This window comes from Rhinopithecus bieti, unplaced genomic scaffold, assembly GCF_001698545.2.
Source record: "Rhinopithecus bieti isolate Rb0 unplaced genomic scaffold, ASM169854v2 scaffold_23460, whole genome shotgun sequence".
Lineage (NCBI taxonomy): Eukaryota > Metazoa > Chordata > Mammalia > Primates > Cercopithecidae > Rhinopithecus > Rhinopithecus bieti.
The window spans coordinates 1,148,843-1,168,131 of NW_016811040.1; the positions used below are offsets into that span (position 1 = coordinate 1,148,843).

The 19,289-nt window shown below is 37.1% G+C and overlaps 1 protein-coding gene across 6 annotated transcripts in view; it reads right to left on the reverse strand.

Annotated features, from left to right (window-relative positions):
• Nucleotides 1–19,289, reverse strand: part of THRB (thyroid hormone receptor beta) — a 377,294-nt gene that overhangs the window by 331,622 nt on the left and 26,383 nt on the right. Inside the window, exon 1 of one of the 6 annotated variants that reach the window (XM_017893419.1) lies at nt 178–762. The exons of the other annotated variants lie outside the window; for them this stretch is intronic. The gene's annotated coding sequence lies outside the window, so the exon portion shown is untranslated. Of the gene's footprint in view, nt 1–177; nt 763–19,289 lie in introns of those variants that run through there. 6 annotated transcript variants of the gene reach the window in all.

Sequence of the window (19,289 nt, forward strand, 5' to 3'; positions counted from 1 at the left end):
TGGTCTTGAACTCCTGACCTCGTGATCCACCTGCCTCAGCCTCCCAAAGTGCTGGGATTACAGGCGTGAGCCACCACGCTGGCCTACATGTACCTTTAGCTTTCCAAAGTCAGAGTCAAAATCAGAAGGAAGCATTTCTGGTTCGGGGACCTCTATTCTCTTTCACCTGCTCCTGACCTGCTGTTTTCCTGCTGGCGATGACAGCTCCTCGTAAAGCAAACAGCTCCCCACTCTGAATGGAAAGGCTCATCTCCTCAGTCCATGTTGCAAGCACAAATCTCCCTGATAGTCACTTAGGGAGTGAATCAGACTTGCAGCCAATAAGCACAAAGCTGACCTTTAAACCTCAGCCTTTAATAGAGCATTGGGTTATTTTACTTTGTGTTTGCTCAACATTTCCAGGGGTCAAAGGGCCTGGTTTACTGACGTGGGGTGAACCAGGGAACCTTGCTTCAATTTCCATGTTGCAACTGATAGAAAAGGGTCAGGGGCTGGGCTGGTAGGGGCCTAAGCCCCAACTCAAGTATGCCCAGTATCACAGGTGTTAGAACACATTCTGAAGTCTTTAGCATTTAGAGATGACTAGATTGCACAAGGCTGAGGACTAGCCCTTAGCTAACAACTACGGGAGAAATCAGAAAGAGTCTTGGGGGCTGGAGAGTAAGCTTTCACCTTTTCCCAGTACTGCACCAAATGAGAGATCTTGAGGTGAAAGGAAAAATCAGTAATACTGATTCTGTCTTTATTTAAACATTAATATTTAATTTATCATGGGTATTTGTGCATTAGTTTTGATTTTTAAAAGTAGTGCATTAAAATAATATTTGTTGTGACTGCTTGGATTTTTGGCACTCCCTTCCGTTTGGTGCCCAACGTGCGTGCCTCACTTCCTTCACCCTAGTCCTAGCCCTGGCCTGTCACCTCATGGTTCCCATCCAACATTTTCATCTAAAATGAGAGTAGATCTAGGCAGGCTGGTGGAGATGCTTACAGCAGGGCTGAGAAGGGGAAAAGTGTCCAAGTCATCCAAGAAAATCATTACTGAGCTTGTAATATGTGCCGGATGTACATTCCTTTGGTCCTCACCTATGAGGAAGGCCTACTAATCTTCTGCTGAGAAAGATGAGGCTCTGAGAAACACGCTTCCTTCCACTTTCCTCCATTCCAGGAACTGGCTCTATAAACCACCTGGTGCTCAAGCAGAAACCTGGGGGCTGTCCACGACCCCTCCTCTCTAACCCACTTGTAACTATTTATGATCACTCAAATCGTAAATGGAGGGGTAAAGTTCAAAAGATGGTCTGTTTGATGACAATGCCCACACTCTTTTTGCTATATCTGCAACCTCTCCCAAGAAAATTGGGCTTGTTAAATTGTTCTGGCATCCTATTGGCTGATCCAGGACAAGGCTAAATTATTTTTAAGTGCTGTTTTGCAAATTTCTCCAGTATATTTCAGTTTGAATTTGAATACCAGCTCTATCTCTGGCCCAGGATGCTACTTTGAGCCCGACATCTCCACTCAGATATCTCACATCAATCCAAACAAACAATTCCAAAATAAGATTCTTGATCTTCCTCTCAAATCCTGATTCTCCCCAATTTCCTCCATCTCAGGCACTGTCACCACCAAGAGCCTTGTACACAACCGGATACCTGTCAGTTGTCTTTGAAACTTCCTTCCTCTTCTCCATCCAAACCATCACCAATTCTTGTCTATTTCAGTAGTCAAAACAATTAATAGCAGCAACAGTTATTGAATCATTCGAGACCATCCTGGCTAACACAGTGAAACCCCGTCTCTACTAAAAAATACAAAAAGCTAGCCAGGCGAGGTGGCGGGCGCCTGTAGTCCCAGCTACTCGGGAGGCTGAGGCAGGAGAATGGCGTAAACCCGGGAGGCGGAGCTTGCAGTGAGCTGAGATCCGGCCACTGCATGCACTCCAGCCCGGGTGACAGAGCGAGACTCCGTCTCAAAAAAAAAAAAAAAAAAAATCATTCACTATGTGCCAGGTACTCTTGTGATGCATATACAGCATTATTAACACATTCAATTTTCCTTTCAACTTCACATCATGGCTCCTATTATTATTTTCATTTAATGGTGGCATAGGAAAATTAATTTGCCCAAGGTCATACAGCTAGTGAGAGAGGAAATTAGTATTATAACCCAGTCGTTCTGGCTTCAGAGCACACACTTTTAACCATGACACTCTATCTCCAAGATAATCCCCAGTCCATTCACCTTACTCGTTTTCCACTGTCTCATTTTAGTTCAAGTTCACTCATTTTAGTCATTGCTCACTCTAGCAACAGCAAAGGTCTCCCAAGTGGTTATCCTGGTTCTATTTCTACCTCATTTCCACACATCAATCTTCATAAAGCAGCCAGCAGGATCATCTTAAAGTTTATATTGGATCATGCCATTTCTGCTGCTAAAATCCACAAAACCACTCAATTTCTTTCTGAATGAAATTCAAACTCCTTAATGTGGTCTCTAAGGTGTATGTAAACCGGCCGCTTTCCTCTTCCCAGACTTTGTCTCCTACCCTTCTCTACCTTACCATCTTTCTATTCCACTGGCCTTCTTGTCCATCTTTAAACCCAGCAAATTCATTCCTGTCTCATGGCCTTTGCCCATGCTGTTCCCTCTGCCTGCAGGGCTCTCCTCACCCTCAAGACAGCTCCATCAAATCCTCAATGTGTCTCAGGGTACTTTCTTGACTCCTTTCCCTAAACTAAAATAACTTCTGTATTATTTTATCTTAGCACCCTCTCTCTACTTTCATGGCAATAAAAAAAATGCATTCCAGAAGGAAATATAAAATGAAGTAAAAATTTTTTAAATCATGTCTCTAATAAGAAACTTGTATCTTGACTATATAAACAATTCAATAGTAAAAAGACAAAATAATTTAAAAACAGGCAAAGGATCTGAAATATTATTAAGCAATATAAAGAAATGAATTTTATTGACACATGGTATGACATGGATAACCTTTGAAAACATTATGCTTAGTGAAAGAAATCAGTCACAAAAAGTCAAACATATTATATTATTCCATATATATGAGATGTCCAGAATAGGAAAATTCATGATTCATACACACAAAAAGTAGATTCGTTGTTGCCCAGAGATGGAGAGGGGAATGAGGAGCAAGTGTTAATGAGTGTGAGGTTTTTGAGGGGAGTGATAAAATGATCTAAAATTAATAGTGGTGATAGTTGCAAAGTGAGAATATACTAAAAATTATTCAATTGTATACACTTTCAGTGGGTAAATTGCATAGTATGTGGATTCTCAATAAAGCTGTTTAAAATAAAATGGAATATAGTTTTACTACACTTTAAAATGTACCTGTTTGGCATTTACAAGGCAGGTGTGGCTTACCTGAAGAGTATCTACAACTTGCTTTTGATAGGAGAAGATAAGTTTTAGATGAAGCTTCCTCATATAGAATTTATAATCTCTCTCTCATAATTCCTAATCTCTTTTGTCTTTTTCTAGAGATATTGTTGAAATCTTAGAATGAGATGTATAGAATTTTAGCATGGGACAAGATATAAGAGATAATGTAATTTCTGATTTTAGAGAAAAGAAAACATACTCAGAAAGAATAAACATCCTTTTCAAGATCACAAAGACAATGAGAATGAGAATCAGAGCTTTCCAGATCAAAGCTTTATTTTTTACTTTTCAACAGCACCATAGAAAATGTAGAGTAGTGAATGGTATTTTCCAAAATATCTTCTCGCCAACAATTGACAAGGATGAAGTCTACACAGTGATTGCTTTTTATTGATGTCATTCCCTCAGTAGCCCTTGACCAAATGCTTGGTTTGTATTAGTCACTTCGGGAATAAAGACTTACTGTTTTTTTTTTTTTTAAGGACGGTATTGAGTAGGAAGTTTAGATTGGAGTCTCTCCCTCAAGAGTTAGGTCTTCATAGGTACTGAACACTTACACCAATCACCTCCATTACTCAGTTCCTAAGCAGAGATGGAAGCCTCCTAAGTGGAATGTTGAATTTGATTTTGAATTCTCTCTTCAACATTTTCAGCATAAAGAATTCTTTTCCACCCCTAGATAATATGCCTTTTCTATCTTCTCTTCTTTTCTGTCAAACACTTGATTTTGAGATCCTGAGAGGTCTTACTTAGTTGTGGGACTTTGATTATCTCAGGTTTTCTTTTGTCAGCATCAGTGGGAAATAAGAATTGAAAAAGTGATTTCATTTCTTAGTGTTTCTGTGAGTTAATAATGGAAGAATAACTTTGGTTAAATCATTACTTTTGATTCAAATTAAAACATTGGTATCAGCATAATACTTTTAAAAATAATCAAACTAGCCAATCTGTTCAGATAAGCATTTGACCTCAAAAGTATTTTTTACTTCTACATTCCTTGACTGTCTCCCCTTTCCAACTTTCCTCTATTTCAGAAAGTTTAAATTGCCTAAAAGAATTCCAGCTTCATTCAGTGGGGTCTTTTATTAATAGGCAGAGAAAAGAGAACTGTATTACAAGACTCAATGACATATAGGATGGATTTTTGCTACTTCATTTCATCTGGCTGATGACAAGAAGTCAATGTGTCCATGCTCAGTGTTGGTTTAGGTGGGCTGGAGAAGGTGGGGCTACTATTTTGACATCACTATTATTGTTCAACTCTCTGAAATATATTTTTAAAGCATGTTATCAGCTGCTTCACTGAATTTCTCTGCAAACTATTATCTTCTCACATAATCCAGTAAAAAAGAAAGCACATAGTCCGTTTAGATTCCCAGAGCAAAGAATTTAAAAATAAGTTCAACCAGGCATGATGGCTCATGCCTATTATCCCAGCGCTTTGGGAGGCCAAGGCAGGAGTATTGCTTGAGGTCAAGAGTTTGAGGCCAGCTTGGGCAACATAGTGAGGCCTAATCTCTAAGAAAAGAAAATTTTTAAAAAATTAACAGGGTGTGCTGTCACACACCTGTAATCCCAGTTACTAGGGAGGCTGAGGCAGGAGGATTGCTTGACCCCAGGAGGTAGAGGCTGCAGTGAGCCATGATAGCAACACTGTAATCCAGTCTGGATGACAGTGTGAGATCCTGTCCAAAAAAAAAAGTTGAAAATGTTTACAAAGCTTATAGAAATGCATTCATTCAATCTGTTCTGGTTGTCACCCGATAGAAATTCTTGAAAAGTCAACCAGGTTCCTCTCTATTACATGGGACTATGAAATAGAGTTTTGTACATGATAGTGAATGATAGTAATAAATATGTTTAACCATTTCCTATCATTCAGTAACCAGTTTGTATACTATCTTATACAAGATAAGTATTATCTTGTATTAAATATTAAAATATTAANTTACAAAGCTTATAGAAATGCATTCATTCAATCTGTTCTGGTTGTCACCCGATAGAAATTCTTGAAAAGTCAACCAGGTTCCTCTCTATTACATGGGACTATGAAATAGAGTTTTGTACATGATAGTGAATGATAGTAATAAATATGTTTAACCATTTCCTATCATTCAGTAACCAGTTTGTATACTATGGTATACCAGATAAGTTTTATCTTGTATTAAATATTAAAAATATTAATTAAAAATATTAAATTAAAATTTAAAATATTAGTTTAATTAAAAATATTAAATTAAAATATAAAGATAAGTATTAATTATCTTGTATAAGATAGTATACAAACTAGTTACTGAATGATAAGTATTATCTTATGCTTATCTGATAATATTGTATAAGATAGTATACAATATCTTATATGCTATCTTATTATATAAGATAAACTTACTAATAATTCTCTTTCAGAGTTTCATTTTACCATTAGTTAGCATCTAACTTAGAGAGTAAAAAGGCAAAGGCGGTGAACTGTGATTCTATCTAATTTCTGATTTTGCATTCTGGAAAAGTTTAAGGGAAAAGAAAATAAAACTAGTGTAAATTGTAAGGTTTGGGGCTTTTTGGTGTCATCAATTGGCAAACCTCTCCTAATTGCATTACTAGTTAAGCTTTATTGGACTACACAATATCTAGAAGGGAAGAAAAAAGAGAGGGAGGAAGAAATTATTAATTCACAGAAACTTGATTTAATTGCCAACAGTTAAAAACCTTAAGATTTCACACAAAAATGAAGATTTATATTTTTTCTTCTTAAAACACAAAGATATAATCACCCTAACTAAGCCTGTATCACCACAGGACAATACTGAGGGGTAGCTGTCCTGTTTAGGCAAGCTATACTCACCCTTCACCTTTTCCTGGCCAGCCTCGCTAAATTCTTTTACCCTCTTGATCCCTAAAGGCATTTTGTCCATGAGACCCTTCTGATCTAGGCCATCCTTCCTATCATTCTGACCATTAAAATGAACACTTGGCATTTGATTAGCAGGTATAGATGCATAAAAGACGAATGAGAGAATATATGTCTTCTAGTCTGACTCTGACCTCAGAATCTAGTATGTCTTCCTAAAAAATAAAATACAGCACAGATATCCACTTTTTAAACTATTTTCATCAGCTGACCAAAAAGCTGGACTTTTCTGACATTGTCTTAAAAGGCAACAAACTAGTGACATGCAAACAGAAACCACAGATTTAAAGAACACTTCTGAAAATGTTATATCTTTGGTATCTGTGCAAGAGTTTTCTCAGAGTGTTTTCACCTTTCCTGTTTTATTTTCCTAAAATAGAGCTGTTTTAATATCAATATGTCATCAAATAATCCATTTAAGCAGCAGATTACCAGGGAAACCCAAGAAACATCAATAGATAGGCGTATAAAACACTGTGTAGCCCTGAACTTCTCCGAAACAGCAGATCAGATTTCTCAGTGAGGACACTTGCCTTTAGAGTAGAGTTAGGCACATTTGAAGGCTGTAGGAGCTCTTCAGAGTCATGATGGTAGCAATTACTCAGTAACTGCTTTAGTGTTTTAAAGCAGAGCTTCTCAAACATGAATGAATCACCTGGGCATCTTGTTAAATGAAGATTCTGGTCCAACAGGTCTGGGGTGGGGCCTAAAATTGTGCATTTCTGACAAGTCCGCAGGGGAAGTCTACAGGGCTAGCCTAGGGTCCACACTCGGAATAGGAAGATTCTAAAGAAATACAGCATTGTAAAAGGAAAAATAAACATTTTGAGGCTAAATGACAGTAGTCACTGTGGGCTGATAATACCTGCCAGACAAATTATCTCAGCATCATTTCTTGTTCCTAAGAGTTGAAGCAGCCACATTTCGTTGGCTATGTGCAAGCTCTCTTTAGAGATCCTGAGCAGGCTGAAGACCCTGTTGTACTGGGTAGTTCTGAAGCACACAAGACTACAGAAGAGTTTTTTAATCAAAGAATATTTGAGGTAATCTCTGAAATGCTTACAGAAGACTGCAATTTGTTCGTAGTTTACATTCAGAATAATGCCTTTGAAGATCCAAAAAAAGAAGGAGCTTTGAAGAATGCCCCATTTGCAACAATTGCCTCTCAACCAGTTGAACATTTTTGATTCTTTCAGTCCACTCAGTAGGGTCCTAGTTAATGTACTGGTTACTAACAATTTAGCTATTGGTTTCAATTTCCTCCACCAAACCTTTTGTAAATGGTAAAATTGACTAAGTCGGATACCCACTCCTTCCCCTACAGTGCAGCAAATGTATCAGCAACCTGAAGGAAAGAATGTTCCTCCATGAACACCCAACTTAACCGAGGAGTGATTTAAGTCCTGAGAAAATTCATCTCACACAATTCAAAAAGAAGAACCAAACTGCAAACCAATAGTCACATTACAGAAAAGATAATACTTAGATAAAGCTTCAGATGTCCATGTAGGATGGCCTTCACCTTCAAATATGTTAAATATTATAAATATTCTAAAAGAAAACAAATTCAAGTTTCAGTTTTTTCCTTTTATTTTCTGATATTTATGTATTTATTAATTATTTTTTATTATACTCTAAGTTCTGGGGTACATGTGCAGAATGTGCAGTTTTGTTACATAGGTATACATGTGCCATGGTCGTTTGCTGCACCCATCAACCTGTCACCTACATTAGGTATTTCTCCTAATGCTATCCCTTTCTTAGGCCCCCATCCCCCAACAGGTCCCGGTGTGTGATGTTCCCTTCTCTGCGTCCATGAGTTCTCCTTGTTCAACTTCCACTTATGAGTGAGAACATTTGGTATTTGGTTTTCTGTTCCTGGATAGTTTGTGATAGTTTGCTGAGAATGATGGTTTCCAGCTTCATCCATGTCCCTGCAAAGCAGATGAACTCATCCTTTTTATGACTGCATAGTATTCCATGGTGTATATGTGCCACATTTTCTTTATCCACTCTATCAGTGATGGACATTTGAGTTGGTTCCAAGTCTTTGCTATTGCGAGTAGTGCTGCAATAAACATGTGTGCACGTGTCTTTACAAGAGAATGATTTATAACCCTTTGGGTATACACCCAGTAATGGGATTGCTGGGTCAAATGGTATTTCTAGTTCTAGATCCCTGAGGAATCACCACCACACCGTCTTCCACAATGGTTGAACTAATTTACACTCCCACCAACAGTGTAAAAGCGTTCCTATTTCTCCACATCCTCTCTAGCATCTGTTGTTTCCTGACTTTTTAATGATCGTCATTCTAGCTGGCATGAGATGGTATCTCATTGTGGTTTGGATTTGCATTTCTCTAATGACCAGTGATGATGAGCTTTTTTTCATATGTTTGTTGGCTGCATTAAATGTCTTCTTTTGAGAAGTGTCTGTTCAGATCCTTTGCCCACTTTTTGATGGGGTGGTTGTTTTTTATTGTAAATTTGTTTAAGTTCTAATATCCAGAATCTACAAAGGTTTAGTTTTATATAGGTACTTATAAATATTTTATTTGAAAATGTATTTGTATTTTGGGGGCATAATATCACGTTCTTATTAATATTTTCACAAGACATTTTGGTGAATAGAGCAGTTAAATTTTAGCCATTCAATTCTAAGAAATCACTTCAAACCATATAGGTTAGGGAGTGCCTAATGTTTTACCTGCTGTCCCCATTTCTTTGCTTCCACTTCCTCTAAAAGATTATTATTCTATGCTCGTTAAGGACATTTTATTTAGCACATTTTCTAAATGGCTTTTGAGAATGTACTATCTGGTGAACTCTGTCATTTAAACAGCAAAATGGAAAGGTTAAAGTGACAGGCTTATCTATCCGAGATGTATCTTTCTAAAAATACAAGAAGATTATTATTTTTTTTCTTGTTTCATACCATACTGGGAAAATGAATCTATGGGTTTAAATTATAAAGCAAACATCATCAGGAACATCATAGAGTTCAGAGATGATCAGACAAATTGCACTGAAAACAGTTTACTCTCAATTATTTTATCAGCAATGGGAAAGGTGACAGAATATATTCAAACCACTGTGTTGGGTTTGTAATATTCATGATTTATTATTATTTTTGAACCAGATTTCTTTGTATTTCCTTAACATGTTGTACAGACTAATATTTAAACAATTTTCTTTCATTCCTTGAATCTACTGTAATTGAAAGGAAGAGAACACAAAAGCTTAACTTTATAATTCACTACGTAATGATTGGCTATCTTGAGAATTATTTGTCTGTGAGATCGTAGCTCCAGAATTATGCTGCAGTTATGACTGAGAGTCAGTTACTAAAATTTTTAGAGGTTTCATCCAGAACTGCCTGGTCATAGAAAAGACGGGGAAAAGGTAAAATTTGTACCAGGTGCTTCCAGGAATCTTAGTTTCTATTTACTAAGCTTCTGCTGCAGACAAAATGTCACAATTTTAGTTGATAAGCACGTCATGCGTTCTCTTATAGGGTTATGTAACTTCATGTAACTCTTATAGGGTTATTTGCATTTTAGCAGAAGATTCCAAAAGCCTGGAAAGTTGTAAAGCCCCCAAAAGTATAAGAGCCTCACTGGTCAATTGTAGGGGTTTGCAGGCTAGAGGCTATGTATCTCTAAAATTTAATTCAAAATTGTACATATGTTTTTATGCACACCAGTCTAGGCAACAGTACAGACCCTTAAATGGTTCTTCAATCCCTAAAAGGTCAAGAACCACTGCTAATAAAGGAATATGAGTCATTAAGAAAAAAGAATTCATCAGCATCACTTTGGAGAGGTTGGCTACAGGCTTGGGTTTTGAAGTGAGGCAGGCCTGGCGTCAAGTCTGTAGTTTGCCATTTACTCACTGGGCCACCTCAAGCAAGTTACTTAAATTATCTGAGCTAGGTTTTTTCCCTTTATAAACTGGAGATAAAAGTAGCACTTACTTCAGTGGGGTGTTGTGAGAATTAAGTGTAATGTTTATCAAGATATCGGTACACAGCTGGTATACTGTATACTCTCAATAAACAGTAGCTGCTACTCTTAGTATTACTTGTTTTATTAGCATTATAAAATACGTTGTGAAGGCAGGGGACTTATCTGCCAAGTTAAGTCAGATTATTCTAACTCTTCTTGCAGTTGGCTAATAAAATAGAGATGTGGCTAATTAACTTAATGATTAATCCATCACTGACCAAAGCTTAAGAGATTTGTTCCTTAAAAGTGATCTGATTTTGTTTGCATTAACTATAAGCCAACTAATCTAGTGAAATGAAATAATTTAGGGTTTTAAATATTCTCTGGTCTTCCAAGAATTTCCTAAACTATAGAATGACGATGATGTCTATACTAAGGGGTCATGTCATACAGCATGCAAAAATAAGCATGAATTTATTGTCAGCTACATTCAAGACAACATCTTAGTGTTAAAAAACTGGTGTTTTCCCAAATGGTCAGCAATGAGACTTATTAGGTATCATGGCACATCTATAGCACAGATTGCCATGCAACTATTAAAAATAATTTTACAGAATAATATTCAATGACATGGAATAATGTTCATGATACATTTAGTGAAGAAGGATGTCCACAAAATTATGTAAAGCATGATCCTGTTTTTGTACAATGATAAGCACAGAAAACTGCCTAGAAGGAAATACACAAACATTTCAACGGTGGGTGACAAGACAATAGGTGAGTTTCTAAAATAAGCATTCATTACTTTTGTCACCAGAATAATAATAAAAAACATTAGAACATAATGGTTAAAGAAAAAAAAGAGCTTTTCAGCAGCATGTTATCCCATAAAGGACCCCAGATGGCAAAGACTTGGGCTTGAGCCCAAGACACAGGCATCTTTAAGTGATAGCCTTAGACAAGTTACCGCCTTTCTTTTGGGCCAGATATTGCTCCTTAGAATTAAGAAGGTTTGACTAAATGATCTCTATGTATCTCTCCAGTCTTACATTCTAGAATTGTATGTCTCTTGCTATGAGAAAAAGATGAGTTTTTAAGAAAATTCAGACAAGTAGTCCTTCAAATTAAGTTGGTTCTATTACTCATCGCATTTCAGGAGTAACATATTGCAGAGGTCATAGCCCTGCTGTAAACTATTACATATTAGAAATATATCTATGTGATTAAATTTGTTCTGTGGTAATACATAGTAAAGAAATCAGTTTACTTGGAGCTCCAAATCAAAACAGAACAAAACATGTTTTAAACTGCTACCTTTTGGTTCTGTTTAAAATGAATGCGTAAAACCCTACTTTCCATTGTCCTTGCAACATACAGAGGGGAGAAAATTCTTCCTTTGCTGCTGCCCAGATTCTTCTCCTTGGAGCCAGTGGGCTCTTCAGATGCTAGTGAGGAGTTTCCTTGAGGTGCTTTTCAAATGGCATTGAAAGATGGCAGCAGTAACCCAGAAGCCTGGGAAAAATACCTAGTCTCTCAGGCTACTAAACTCTTCTGGGCAAGGCACCCAGCTGCATGGAGCTAGTACCCAAAGGTTGATCTGCTTCTACACATGAGCAAGAACAATTTTCCACCCACTCCATGTAACCCCACTCCTGTCACTGCTGTAGGGTCACACAACTTGGCTTCCCTCCTGGACAGAGGGGAAACTCATTTGACAGTATCTATTTGGGCTCTGCTATTGACAAAGAGATTGATTTGGCCTGATTAGTAAGACAGTATTGTTTCCTGTAGCCCGGGCTGGTTAAGGGAGAAGGAAGAAATATCTAAAATCTTAACAGAATGTTAAGGGATTAAGATTTCTATGTAACTTTGTTACTAGAAAAAGTGTTGAAAGCAGCAGGGAATGGCTTTTCTCTTCACACCATTTCATTTCTAAATTTGATAATAATCTTTTTATTTTGAGACAGAGTCTCATCCTGTAGCCCAGGCTGGAATGCAGTGGTGTGATCATAGCTCACTACAGCCTCGACCTCCTAGGCTCAAGCCATCCTTCCACCTCAGCCTGCCAAGCAGCTGGGACTACAGGCACATGCCACCACATCTGGCTAATTTCTTTATTGTTATGATTACTATTATTTTGTAGAGACAGGGTCTCCCTATGTTGCCCAGGCTGCTCTTGAACTCTTGGGCTCACCTCAGCCTCCACAAAGTGCTGGGATTACAGGTGTGAGCCACCCCATCCAGCCTAAATTTGATAATAATCTTTCAAAGACCCCCTGGATACTATATTTTTCAAAGGCACAGGTAATTATGTTACTGCTACATGAAGCAAGTTTAAAAATAAAATATGCTGCTTGGGGAAGTTTCACTGTGATTAGAAATTGCTTCAAAAGTATACTTGATTTGGACTTAGAGTCTCATGGTAGACAAACTATTTCCCAGGAATTAGAAAGACAGACTTGAAAGCAGTCTATCAGCAAGCATTGCCAACTATTCTGTAAGTATTAATGAACACCCATGAGTGCAGAACTATTCATTTATATCACAGTGCCACCACTGATGACACTGATGCAGTAATCTGTTAAATGCTATCCCCTTTGTAAGGATTATCGACACTTTGAAAATGCAGCAAGAACACCCTTAAGAAATGGTTGCATTAGCTTGGTTAATATGGCACATTACAACACAAATGCACAGATGAAAATAAGTCTATGTCATTAAACTTTAGCCCAAATAATCAATGGTGATGACAGTCTTTCTAAGATCTTGACTTAATATTTTATTTTGTCTAATAAGAATATTGCCATTTTAGTTCTATTTTAATTAGTATTTATCCAATGTAGTATTTCCATCTAATTACTTTCAAACTTTTTGGGTTACTGTTTTTAGGTCTGATGCTTATAGACAGTATATACCTGGATTATGGGTTTTATGAAATCTGGATGTCTTTCTTGTTAAGCTGAAGAATTTAGTTCATTTACTTTTAATGTGATTAAATATATATTTGGACTCATTTCAGTTGTCTTATTTGTTGTTATTGTTTTCTGTTGATCACACTTTTTTGTACTTGTTTCTTTCCTGATCTCTACTGAATTGATTATTGAATTTATTCTCCTCTACAGGTTTGGAGGTCAAACATTTTATTTCTGTAGAGATTATTTCTAAATTTGTAAACCAACCAAAATCTAAAGAAAATCATTATTTTTATCATTCTTTAAAATAATAGAGACTGTGGAAATTATTACTTACAGTTCTCTCTTACTCCATGCTGTTATAGTAGTTAAGTTCTGTGTTTTTTTAAATAAATACCCACAAAAAATAGTTACTATTAATGTTACTGTTGTTATTTTACAAACAGTACTTACTTAGATTTCCCATAACGTTTATAAAATTCTTCACTCACTATTTTTGTTCCTGCAACCTACACCTTCTTTCTTGGTTCAATTCTCTTCTCATTCAAATAAATTCTTTAGTAGTTATTTCAGCAAGGGTCTGTGAGTGATTAGTTAGCTCAGTCTTATTTATCTGAATCAATTTTTAATTCATCCATAGTTTTGAATTATATTTTAGCCAGTATGGGATTTTGGGTTGATGATTTTCTCAGGATTCTGAAAACACATTCTGCTGGTATCTAGCATCTATTGTTGCTAATGAGAAGTTAGCTGGCTATTTAATTGTGATTTCTTTGCAAGTAATGTTATCTCTACTTCAACCCCATTACATTTGATTGGTTTTATTCTCATCAGGATGCATTGAAGTGGGAATGCACCTGGGGTTTAGAATTATTTTTTGAGACTGAGTCTCCCTCTGCCGCCTAGGTTGGAGTGCAGTGGCACTATCTCGGCTCACTGCAACTTCCATCTCCTGGGTACAAGTGATTCTCCCTCCTCAGTCTCCCAAGTATCTAGAATTACAACATGTACCACCATGACCGGCTTAATTTTTGTATTTTTAGTAGAGATGGGGTTTCACCATGTTGACCAGGCTGGTCTCAAACCCCTGATCTCAAGTGATCTGCCCACCTTGGCTTCCCATAATGCTGGGATTACAGACATGAGCTAGTGCGCCCGGCCTATAATTTTCCTTTAATCTGAACCTCTATGTCCTGACAGTATGCTAGGTGATTTCATCAGCACTATCTTCAAGTTCAAGAGGTTTTTCTTCACATTTACATCTAGTCTGCTCTTTAAACAGACTAAAAATTGGCTTTGGTCCTTATTTGTATTAAATTTATACTTTCACATAATTTAAAATGTCAAATAATTTTATAAATTTGTTATGAAGAACTACTCTCCCATCTCCCCCTTCCATTTCTTCCTTCCTAGCGATAACCACTCTAAGCTTTTTATTTATGAGAAGGGAGTCTTTACCTCCATGTCCCTAACAGCATGACTATATTATGTGATATTTTAGCTTTAGCCATTATCTATTTACTCCTCACTATGGAGAATAAGCTTTCAGCTGGTTTTCCTCTATGCCCAACGTACACATGCAGGCTTCTGAATTAGTTTGTAAATGACTTCCTTCTTTCTATTTTTTTTTTTTCTGTTCTCCCTTCCTGATATTTCTCTTATTAAGATGTAGGGCTGCCAAAACTAGTCATTTGATTATCTTGGGTTTTATTGTTTGCTTTCCTCTTATTTACCATCTCCATTTTTTTCCTTCTTTCTGGGAGATTTTCTCAGTTTTATCTTTTACTTGTAGATTGATATGGTTGGACAGAATTGAGGGTACCCTCAACTCATTATCCTTAGTTTTTATCACTTGGGCTATTCAAATTTCCCTTGGAAGACTTATTTTCAAACTACCACCTGGAGAGTGAAGGCTTGGAGAGTAGGGTTCTGGAAACCCAGTGGGGAAGAAGTTCTGGTGGCTTCTGTGTTCAGTATGCACACATTTACCTAATTCTTGTTTAGAGTACCCTCCAATCTCAACTACAGGCACACTTTGGAGATATTGCAGGTACGATTTTAGACCACTGCAGTAGCAGATATTGCAATAAAGTGAGTCACATGAATTTTGTTTCCCAGGGCATATAAAACTTGTGTTTATACCGTAGTGTATCTATTAAGTGTGCGATAGCATGATGTCTAAAAAATAATGCATATATGTTATTTTAAAATTTTTTATTGTGAAAAAATGCTAATGATTATCTGAGCCTTTAGTGAGTCATAATCTTTTTGCAGGTGAAGCGTCTTGTCTTGATGTTGATGGCTGTTAACTGATCAGGGTGATGGCTGCTGAAGGTTGGGGTGGCTGTGGCAATTTCTTAAAATGAGACAATAATGAAGTTTGCTGCATCAATTAACTCTTTCTTTCATGAAATATTTCTCTGTAGCGTATGATGCTGTTTGATAGAATTTTGCCCACAGTGGAACTCCTTTCAGAATTGGAGTCAATTCTCTTAAACTTTGCCACCGCTTTATCAACTAAGTTTATGGAATAATCTAAATCCTTTGTTGTCACTTCAACAATATTCACAGCATCTTCACCAGGAGTAGATTACATTTCAAGTGACACCTCTTTCTTTGCTCATCCATAAGAAGCAACTCCTTAACCATAAAAGTTTCATTATGAGATTGCAGCAATTCAGTCACATATTCAGGCTCCACTTCTAACTCTTGTTCTCTTACTACTTCCATAGCGTTTGCAGTTACTTCTTCCTCTAAAGTCAAACTTTAGAAGAAGTCATTTGTAAGGGTTAGAATCAACTTCTTCCAAACTCCTGTTAATGTTGATATTTTGACCTCCTCCCAGGTATCACGAATATCCTTATCGGCATGTCGAATAGTAAACCATTTCCAGAAGGTTTTCAATTTACTTTACACAGATCAATCAGAGGAATCACTATCTATGTAGCTATAGCCTTAAGAAATTTATTTCTTAGATAATAAGACAAAAGAGTAAAATTACTCTTTAATCCATAAGCTTCAGAATGAATGTTGTGTTAGCAGACATGAAACAAAATTAATCTCTTTGTGAATCTTCATCACAGTTCTTAGGTGACTCGATGCATTGTCAGTGAGCAGTAATATTTTCAAAGGAATGTGTTTTTTCTGAGTAGCAGGTCTCAACAGTGAGTTTAAAATATTCAGCAAACTAGGCTGTAAGCAGATGTGCTATCATCCAGGCTTTGTAGCTCCATTCATACAGCCTAGGCAGAGCAGATTTAGCACAGTTCTTAAGGGCCCTTAGGTATTCATAATGGCAAATGAGCATTGACTTCAACATAGTCATCTGCTGCATTAACCTCTAACAAAAGAGCCAGTCTGTCCTTTGAAGATTTGAAACCAGACATTGACTTCTCCTCTCCAGCTACGAAAGTCCTATATTGGCCTCTTCTTCCAACAGAAGGCTGTTTTGTCTACATTGCAAATCTGTTGTTTAGTGTAGCCATTTTCATCAATTATCTTAGCTACATCTTCTGGATAATTTGCCGCAGTTTCCATATTGGCACTGGTGTTTCATCTTGTACTTTTATGTTATGGAGACAGCATCTTTCCTAAAATCTCATAAACCAGCCTCTGTAAACTTCACATTTTTCTTCTGCAGCTTTCTTACCTCTCTCAGCCTTCATGGAATTAAGAAAGTTAGGGCTTTGCTGTAGATTAGGCTTTGGCTTAAGGGAATGTTGTGGCTGGTTTGATCTTCTGCCCAGAACATTAAAACTTTTTCCACATTAGAAATGAGGCTGTTTCACTTTCTTATCATTCATATGTTCAATAGAGTACCAGTTTTAATTTTCTTCAAGAAGTTTTCCTTTGCCTGTGCAATTTGGCTGTTTGGCACAAGAAGCTTAGCTTTTGACCTCTTTCACCTTTTGACATGCCTTCCTCACTAAGTGTAATCACTTCTAGCTTTTGATTTAAAGTTTAAAAAATGGGTAACTCTTGTTTTCACTTGAACACTTAGAGGCTATTGTAGGGTTACTAACTGGCCTAATTTCTGCACTGCTGTTTCTCAGAGAATAAGGAGGTTTGAGAAGAGGGAGAGAGATGGAGGAACAGTGAGTCAGTGCAGCAGCTAGACACACACATTTATTGATTAGGTTGGCCATCTTATATGGGTGTCGTTTGTACTGCCCCAAACCAATAACAATAGTAACATCAAAGATCACTGATCATAGATCACCATAACAGACACAATAAGAACTTAAAAATTTTAAATGTTGTGAGAATTACCAAAATATGACACAGATAAGTGAGCTTATGCTATTAGAAAAATGGCGCCAATAAATCCGCTTGACACATAGTTGCCACAAACTTTCAGTTTGTAAAAAAATAAATTAATTAATATCTGTGAGGCACAGTAAAGCGGGGTTCAATAAAATGAGGTATGCCTATACATCTGAGGTCCACACTCCAGTGACACACCCACAGACACATCCCCATGCCTTTGCCAAGCTGACTACTACTACTAATTCTTCAAAACAGATTGAGCATCACCTCCACTGCGATGTTTTCCCTGATCTCCTCAGTAGACACCCCGATTTAGATGTGTCATAGAAGACAGGGTTTCCCTCTATCATAGCAGGTATTCCCTGCCTCTTTAATTGCCTATGAAAACATCTATTTCACTCCAGAACCAGCTGGATCCATCTTGGATTTCTGGGCTCATAGCACAATTTCTAGCATATAATATATTCCACAGGTTCACGAGTTATTAATTAATTCCTAAGGTAGCCCCATTAAGGGAGTTGCTCATATGCACAGGAGCCACCCAGGAGCTGGGAAAACACCTCAGTAAACTCCTCTGATGCCTTTAGCATCAACATTTGCCCTATCCCTGACTGTAAGACTCCCCAACAAGCCAGGGAACCCTAGACAAGCTTTTCCCCTCAGATGTCTTCCTGTGTCTCAGAAGTTTTCATTACTTGAAATTTGTAAATCAGGGGAAGCATTCAACCTACTTCTGAAGAGTATAATGAAATATCTATGAAAATGATTACTATTGCTTTAAAATACAATGGTGTCAAATACATGCAAAAATCAAGCTACACTACAATGAGGTGTAAGAAAACCAGGCAAGAAATAGCTACTGGATATAAAAATACATTTTATTAACTTATTTAGAGAAATGAGTTCAAGAGCAACAAACTATGAACAGGTGTCTGTGCTGGTAAAGAGTGAGGTAAGAGTAAAGAATGGAAAACAATTTGTGTAACTGTTTTTTTTTTATACCTGCTTTAACCGTAACAGGCATAATCTTTCGGAACCTGCATAAAGCTTCAAGTGAGCAAAGGGAAACGATGGAACAATCTGATGAAGACTGACACTTCAAATGAATGAAGTCGATGTTTTCCATAGTGTAGAATTTTAAAGTCAGAAGGTTAGTTAGTCCAGTTTCCTTCTCTAGGTGCTATCCATGACTATCCTTCTAGAGGGTCATTTAGAATCTAAGAAATATTCCCAAAGCTGAACACCTGGCACCTAGCTGGATCCTGTCACTGATTGATTTTGTTACCCTTGAGTCATGTGACTCACATTAACTTTACCCACTGCTCCTAGCTTTGCTTGAATATCACAGAACTCTAAACACTAGACACTAGATAGGTACATGACAAATACTCTCTCTTTGACTATTCGGAACAATTTATGAGAAACAAATTGTCACTAGTTTGAAGATGAAGGGACTGAGTCACAGAAACATTAAGGATGTTATTAAGGACTCATAGTCAACAACTGGAGAGGAGCCAATAGTGGACAGGTAGTGTGATGGAGTATTTAAGAACTTACACTCCACATGACTGCCTGGATTCCAATCCCAGTTCCACCATGTACTAGCTATGTGACCTTAGGAAAGTTGCTCAACCTCTCTAAATCTACTTTCAAAGGCTGTTATGAGGATTAAATAGGTTAACATATGTAAAGTACTTGGAACAGTGCCTGGTACTTAATAAGCCCCATAGAAATGTTTGTTGGAGATATAAAAGGATGGCAGAACTGTGAATTGAAGCCAGGTTTATCTGGCTCCAGTGTAGAGACTTTTTTTTTTTTTTTTTTTTTTTTGAGACAGAGTGTCACTTCT